Raw genomic sequence first — 8,710 nt, 5'->3', positions numbered from 1 at the left:
ATATGGTGTCATCAATGACCACATTTATCGATTCTATCACCGTCTTAATGCGCTTATTGTACACTCTATATGCTCGGCTATTTGTGGAATAGCCTAGGAATGTCCCTTCATCACTCTTAGCATTAAATTTTCCAGGATTCTCCCTGTCATTAAAATGTAACATTTGCTTCAAAATATTTGGAAATATTTCACCTTTGGCTTCTTTTCTCTCCAAATTTCATACGATGTCTTCTTTGTTCCTGCTCGGAAGTAAATCATATTCCCAATGTGACATGAAGTATTTACTGCTTCAGCCTAAAACTTCTGTGGAATGTTTTTGTTGAGTAACATTACTTGTGCCATCTCTTGAATCACCCGATTCTTTCTTTCAACTACCCCATTCTATTGTGGAGTCTTTGAAGCTGAAGATTCCTTCTTTATACCGTGTTCATTGTAAAATGTTTCAAACTTTGCATTTTCAAACTCCTTCCCGTGGTCACTTCTGATTTTGACTATGGGAACTCCCTTTTCATTCTACAGCCTCTTGCATAACTTTTCCATCTTGTCACATACTTTTGACTTGTCTCTAAGAAAATCCACCCAAGAGTATCTCAAGAAATCGTTAACTACCACCATAATATAGCGCTTTCCACCCATGCTTTCTGTTCTTGTTGGACCCATTAGATCCACATGTAGTAACTCCAAAGGGCAAGAAGTAGCAACCACATTCACTTTAGGATGGCTTGACTTTGTTTGTTTTCCTAATTGACATGGACCACAAATATTCTTTTCAATTTTTCCAAACTTTGGTAAACCAACCACAGCTTCAAGCTTCGAGACTTTTGCCACTTGTTTGTAATTAGCATGTCCAAGTCGTTGATGCCACAACTCCAAAAGATTCACTCGAGCACTTCGACATGTTATGCTTGGTTTGGGAATGACCCCATAACAATTATTGGTGGTCCTAAGTCCCTTCAAAACTTGAATACCTTCTTCATTCAGGATTAGACATTCTTTCTTTGAAAATTGGGCTAAGAAGTCTTCATCACAAATCTGAGTGATACTCAGCAAGTTCACTTTCAATCCCTTAATGTACAACACATCAGTTAATAAAGACAGTCTTGGAATATCCACGGTTCCCTTTCCAAGAACTTATGAGTGAATTCCATCTTCAAATGTCACAAAACCATCTTCCTTCTCTTTAAGAGTTTTGAACAAAGATTTATCTCCAGTCATATGCCTTGAACAATCACTGTCAAGATGCCACAAACATGAATTAAACACTTTCAATGCGGTATGAACCAAAAGACAAGCATGAGATAGGCATTCTTAACCATCAAAGCAAGACTCATCTTTCTTTACTTCATTCATAGATGAGTGTAGCTTTCTGTTCAGACAATTAAGCTTATCACACAAATGTCTATTCCTTCTCTTATATTCATCAATTAAGGAATTCGACCCACACAAGCTATTATGAATATCATGATTCTTATGAATTAAATATTTCAGCATGTCTATAAAGATTCTAGCATGTTTCTTTGATTTGAATAACTCTAAAACCTCATTACTAGAACAGTCTACAAATATGCTCATAGAGTCATTTTCACAAACACCTTTGCTATGCTTTATGTTGGCCTTTGCCATATCACTTTTCATGACACACCAAGGGTCTAGGATCACACTCAGGTATTTAAACCACAGTGAGTGTACCCGCTCTGATACCAATTGAAAGCTAAAAAATGTGTTGAAAACACAAGAGCTGTTTAGACCCCAAATTAAAGTTACGGCTGATAGATTTTACACTAACTTAATACTAAGTGCGGAATAGTGTAAATGCGAGTGGATAAACAAACAAACTACTCTAATCCATAATCATAGCAATAGAGCAGTACAATGAAATGTAAAAGAGTAGGGAAGAAAGATGCAAACACAAGATAACACACTGATGTGTTATGAAGAGGAAACCGAAGAATTTGGCGAAAAGCCTCTCTGCCGCCCTTTAAGTGGTAATTGATCCACTAGACAATCAATTGGGATACATGGGTGAGCAAGAGACCCTCCAAGTCTAATCTACCCGATGTACTTAAGCCCTCCAAGCTCCTACTCCAACAAGGCTTCTCAGAACCATGTTTGTCTAGCTCTCCGGATACCATAACAATCTCCATGTTGCATAAGCCATCCTTGGCTTCCTAGCAGTACCAAAATCTCACTTGACACTCTGAAAGGATGTGGTAAGTGTTTGAGCTATCAACCTCTCAATGGTATGGAAATGAAGAGGTAGGAGTTGAGGAAATTCCACAAGCAAATGTGTAGAGGATTATGGGTACAACAATCTCTAACTCTCAAGGTGTTTGGCTAGGGTTTTCTCTCAAAAGCATTCCTCAACATTTGTGGGTAATGTGGGTATATATAGTGTAGGTACAAAAAGTGTGTATCAAATAGTACAGTCTGGCAAAACAGAATGTCTCGTGGGTATCCCGCGGAAGGCCTTACTCGTGAGATACTTACAAAACACAACTGTCGCCATCTGTCCTGACTCTTCACATTCCAGTCATGTGCAGGGCACATGGCTCACTTCGCGGGATACTTAGTCGTGAGATACCTGCGAGAGCTCCTTAGTCTTTAGTTGCTTGAGTCTTTACACTCTCTCTCTCTCAATCACACAACCCTTACAATCAAATCCCACAATAAATACAGGGAACAGAAGATTGAATAAAATTACAATCAAATTTGGCACGGAATTAAAGTCAACAAAACACATAATTATAAATTACAACTTTACAATATATATATATATATTATAATTTTAAAAATGCTGAGCACTACAAAATTTGTAGGTAGTAGCGTCCAATTGACCGAAATATAAAACTAAACTTTTCTTCGTTTGCATCATTAAAACTCTTGAATAATTAAATAGTTTCACTACTAGTCAAAATACCCACATAAAAAAATACTCTAATTCTAAATAAAGTTTAGATTTGACAAGAAGAGATTTTTAGGCTCTTACCTCAATTGTGCAGTCAAACCTTCTCTACTTCAGTATTTTGGGTAGTCTCCTCTCTCAAAACATCTATCATTATACGCTGACTTAAAATTAGACTATGTAAACTAGAGTTTAAACCTTATTTTCAAAAAAAAAAAAAAAACCCTTAGTAATATTAACTATAAAAGTTGACCCTATTAATTATNTGTTGGACTGGATTTTTTGACAAATTTATGGCACTTGAATTATCACAAAACACACACATAGTGCCTTGAGTAATTTCATAATCATGTAGAAGCTTCTTCATCCATAATAATTGTGCATAACAACTTGTCACTGCATTGTACTCAGCTTTAGTCGTTGATAGAGAAACTGAATTTTGCTTTTTGCTCATCACGACACCAAGTTATTTACAAGATAAAAACAACCACTGAAAGTGCTTTTCCTATCATCAATGCACCTGGCCCAGTCGGCATCAAAATATCCACTAGGCACTCATTCGAGTCTCTTGGATACTCAAATACCATAGTCAGATGTGTCATTTATATAGTGGATAATTTGTTTGATTGCTGTCAAGTGTGACTCTTTGGGTGCTGCTTGAAATTGAGCCCTACCCTGAAAGCGATGTCTGGTCTACTAGCAATGAGATAGAGAAGACTACCGATCATGCTTCGATAAAGTGTTGGATCCACTTTCTACACCTGCTACATCATGACTTAGTTTTGCTGAGGAACTCATGGGAGTGGAAGTGTGTTTCTTAGAGTCAAGGCCGAATCTCTTTACAAGATTTTTGGCATATTTCTCTTGAGAGATAAATATCCCATCTTCCCATTGTTTCACTTGAAGCCCTAGGAAGTAGGTTAGCTCTCCTACCATACTCATCTCAAACTCCCTTTTCATTTCTTCTAAAAATTCATGAGCTATGTGATCGATTGTGGATCCAAAGACAATGTCATTCACATATACTTGAGCAATAAGGAGAGATCTCTCATCTCTTTTGACAAAAAAAGTTCGATTAGCTTGACCTCTCTTGAAACTATTATCTAAGAGGTATGTGGTAAGGTGATCATACCAAGCTCTTGGTGCTTATTTCAGCCCATATAATGCCTTCTTTAACCTTAACACATGGTTCGGAAAGTGAGGGTCTTGAAACCCTTTTGGTTGCTCAACAAACACTTCTTCGTTTAAAAACCCGTTCAAGAAAGCACTCTTCACGTCCATTTAATATAACTTGAAGTTCATAATGCATGCTATGGAGAGAAGAATTCGGATTGACTCTAGTCTTGCAACTGGAGCAAAAGACTCATCAAAGTCTATGCCTTCAACTTGAGTATATCCTTGAGCCACCAATATAGACTTGTTTCGAACAACTTCACCATCTTTATCAGTCTTGTTCTTGAAGATCCACTTGGTGCCAATTACATGTGTATCCTTGGGCCTTGGTACCAACTCCCATACTTCATTTCTAACAAATTGGTGCAACTCTTGGTGCATAGACTCTACCTAATTCTCATCTTTCAAAGCTTCCTCTACTTTCTTGGGTTCAAATTGAGCAAGATAATAATCGTACGTCACATGATTCACACTATAGGCCTATCCTTTTCTCAACCGGAGTCCTTCATCTACATTACTAATGATGTTACTTGAGGGATGATTGAGAGTTACCTTTGATGATGGTCTTTTGGAAGTGGAAGGTTCCTCATTGCGAGAGATTGAAGGTTGAACTTCCAGAGGGTGAGAGGGCTTGAAGATCCCTATGTTGATCTAGTCTCCCTTCTTGATATAAGAGGTGTAGACTTCTTTTCCGATGATTCTTTCTCAGCATCATCACCTTGAGACATGTTGTCATCACCCTCACTCTTCTTAAGGTTTGATCCTTTACCATCATCATCAATATCCTTTTCAGATATGGTGTCATCAATAACCACATTTATCGATTCTATCACCGTCTTAATGCGCTTATTGTACACTCTATATGCTCGGCTATTTGTGGAATAGCCTAGGAATGTCCCTTCATCACTCTTAGCATTAAATTTTCCAGGATTCTCCCTGTCATTAAGAATGTAACATTTGCTTCAAAATATTTGGAAATATTTCACCTTTGGCTTCTTTTCTCTCCAAATTTCATACGATGTCTTCTTTGTTCCTGCTCGGAAGTAAATCATATTCCCAATGTGACATGAAGTATTTACTGCTTCAGCCTAAAACTTCTGTGGAATGTTTTTGTTGAGTAACATTACTTTGCCATCTCTTGAATCACCCGATTCTTTCTTTCAACTACCCCATTCTATTGTGGAGTCTTTGAAGCTGAAGATTCCTTCTTTATACCGTGTTCATTGTAAAATGTTTCAAACTTTGCATTTTCAAACTCCTTCCCGTGGTCACTTCTGATTTTGACTATGGGAACTCCCTTTTCATTCTACAGCCTCTTGCATAACTTTTCCATCTTGTCACATACTTTTGACTTGTCTCTAAGAAAATCCACCCAAGAGTATCTCAAGAAATCGTTAACTACCACCATAATATAGCGCTTTCCACCCATGCTTTCTGTTCTTGTTGGACCCATTAGATCCACATGTAGTAACTCCAAAGGGCAAGAAGTAGCAACCACATTCACTTTAGGATGGCTTGACTTTGTTTGTTTTCCTAATTGACATGGACCACAAATATTCTTTTCAATTTTTCCAAACTTTGGTAAACCAACCACAGCTTCAAGCTTCGAGACTTTTGCCACTTGTTTGTAATTAGCATGTCCAAGTCGTTAAAAAAAAACCTTTACCCCTCCTTTTATTTTTATTTTTTCCGGGTATTACATTATCCCCCACTTAAAAGAAGTTTAGTCCTTTAAACTTGACATACCTGAGTCCTCAAAAAGATATGTGTATTTCTCCTTCATTTTATCTTCTAACTCCCATGTAGTCTCTCTCACGGACTGGTTCCTCCATTGAAACTTGAGATAATGTATGGTACGACGCTTCAACTCTTGCTCCTTCTTGTCCACAATTTTAACTGGTTGCTCTTTATAAGTTAAATCATCTCTTAATTTTAGAGGCTCATAATCCACTACATGACTGGGGTTTGGAACATATTTCCTCAACATTGAGACATGGAAAACATTATGTACCCCTCATAAAGAAGGTGGTAAGGCGAGCCTATAAGCAACTTTACCCATCCTCTCCAAGACTTCAAAAGGTCCTACAAAATGAGGGCTCAACTTACCTCGAAAATCAAATCTCATAACTCCTTTAGGAGGTGAAATCTTCGAGAACACATGATCACCCACTTGGAACTCTAATTTCCTTCTTCTAACATTTGCATAACTCTTCTGCCTACTCTAAGCTGTTTGGAGCCGCTCTTTAATCACTTGAATTTTATATACTGTTTACTGTACAATCTCAACACCCAATAATCTTCTTTCTCCAACATCATCCTAACATATAGGAGCCCTACACTTCCTACCATACAAAGCCTTATACGGTGCTGCTTTAATACTTGCTTGGTAACTATTATTATATGCAAACTCCACCAAAGGTAGATGTTCATCCCATGAACCTTTGAAATGAATTACACAAGCTCTTAGTGTATCTTCCAATGTTTGTATAGTTCTTTTTGAAAGTCCATCTATTTAAGGGTGAAAGGCTACGCTAAACTTCAAGTTAGTACCCATTTCCTTATGCACGCTCTCCCAAAATTAAGACACAAATCTTCAGTCTCTATCAGACACAATGAACATAGGTGCACCATGAAATCTCACTATTTCATTGATATACAATCTAGCTAACCTTTCGAGTGAGAAATCCAGCCTAATGGCCAAAAAGTGTGCAGATCTTATCAACCGATCTACAATCACCCAAATTGCATCTTTACTAGTAGGGTTTCTAGGTAGCCCCATCACAAAGTCCATAGTAATGTCCTTTCACTTCTGTTCTGGAATGGGAAGAGGTTGCAAAAATCCAGCTGGCCTTTGATGCTCCATCTTAACTTGTTAACACACTAGGCATTGAGCAACATATTGAGCAATCTCCCTCTTCATGTTGTTCCACCAAAAGGTCTCCCTTAAATCCCAATACATCTTAGTGTCTCTTGGCTATATCGTGTAACTCATGTTATGAGCCTCTTTTAGAATTTTTGCCTTATGGTCTGGATCATTTGGTACACAAAGCCGATTACCAAACCTCAAGGATCCATCCTCATGAATGTAAAACTTGAATTGAGAGCCTAGATTTATCAAATCTCTTATCTTCTACAACTGTGGATCATTACTTTGTACAGTCTTTATCCTTTCAATCAAGGTAGGCTAAACTCTAAGGTTTGCCAAATGTGCCTTTGCTTCATGAAACCGTACTTCTATCCTCATTTTCCTTAAATCTTCCAAGATGTGTTTTTGTGTAGTCAACAGTGTTGCCAAATTTCCTGCAGACTTCCTACTTAAGGCATTAGCTACCACATTGGCTTTTCTAGGATTGAAAGCTCGAAAATGTGTTAAAAACACAAGAGCTATTTAGACAACCAAATTAAAGTTACGGCTTAATAGATTTTACACTAACTTAATACTAAGTGTGGAATAGTGTAAATGTGAGTGGATAAACAAACAAGCTACTCTAATCCATAATCAAGACAACACAACAGTAAAATGGAATGTAAAAGAGTAGGGAAGAGAGATGCAAATACAAGATAACACACCGATGTGTTATCGAAGAGGAAATTGAAGAACTCGACAAAAAACCTCTTTGCCGCCCTCCAAGTGGTAATTGATCCACTAGACAATCAGTTGTGATACCTGGGTTAGCAAGAGACCCTCCAAGCCTAATCTACCCGATGTACCTAAACCCTCCAAACTCCTACTCCAACAAGGCTTCTCGGAACCGTATTTTGTCTAGCTCTCCGGATCCCTCAACAAGCTCCATGTTGCATCTACCATCCTTGGCTTCTTCCAATGCTTCCCAGCTGCACCAAAACCTCACTTGACACTCTGAAAGGGTGTAGTAAGTGTTTGAGCTATCAACATCTCAATGGTATGGAAATGGAGAGGTAGGAATTGAGGAAAATTCACAAGCAATTATGTAGAGAAATGTGGGTATAATAATCTCTAACTCTCAAGATTTGTGACTAGGGTTTTCTCTTTGAAGCCCCTTCAACATTTGTGGGTAATGTGGGTATATGTAGTGTGGGTACAGAAAGTGTGAATCAAAGAGCATAGCCTAGCAAAATAGAATGTTTCGCGAATGTCTTGCGGGAAGGCCTTACCTACGAGCTACTCTCGAAACACAGCTATCTCTATCTGTATTGACTCTTCACATTCCAGTCATGCGTAGGACATATGCATCACTTCGCGGGATGCTTAGTAGTGAGCTACTTGCGAGAAATCTTCTGTCTTCAATTGCTTGAGTCTTCACACGCACTCTTTCTCTCTATCACATAACCCTCACAACTAAATCCCACAATAAATACATGGTATAAAAGATTGAATAAAATTACAATTAAATTTGGCACAGAATTAAAGCCAACAAAACACATAGTTGTAAATTACAACTTTACAATCTCCCACTTTGGCTATTCCGTGACAAAACCCCTAAAATAGACTCTAGACTTAAACGTGAGTTTGGGAACACTAGCAAAACTCACTCACACCTAATCTAGAAGCTTTGAAACACTTGCACGTATATACCTGTAACCTGAAACACTTGCACACAAACAAAACTTTCATTAAGCTTATGACAAGTTGAACACAAGGTACATACATGAACA

General features: G+C 37.9%; 1 pseudogene; it reads right to left on the bottom strand.

Moving 5' to 3' along the window:
- Positions 1 to 4,716: 4,716 nt before the first annotated feature.
- LOC111993110 (uncharacterized) lies at positions 4,717 to 6,866 on the bottom strand (annotated as a pseudogene).
- Between the last annotated feature and the right edge of the window lie 1,844 nt (positions 6,867 to 8,710).

This window comes from Quercus suber, unplaced genomic scaffold (assembly GCF_002906115.3).
Source record: "Quercus suber isolate HL8 unplaced genomic scaffold, Cork oak 2.0 scaffold_627, whole genome shotgun sequence".
In the NCBI taxonomy this organism is placed as follows: domain Eukaryota; kingdom Viridiplantae; phylum Streptophyta; class Magnoliopsida; order Fagales; family Fagaceae; genus Quercus; species Quercus suber.
The sequence above is the reverse complement of the archived record's forward strand: the minus strand, read 5'-3'. Positions and strand labels throughout refer to the sequence as shown.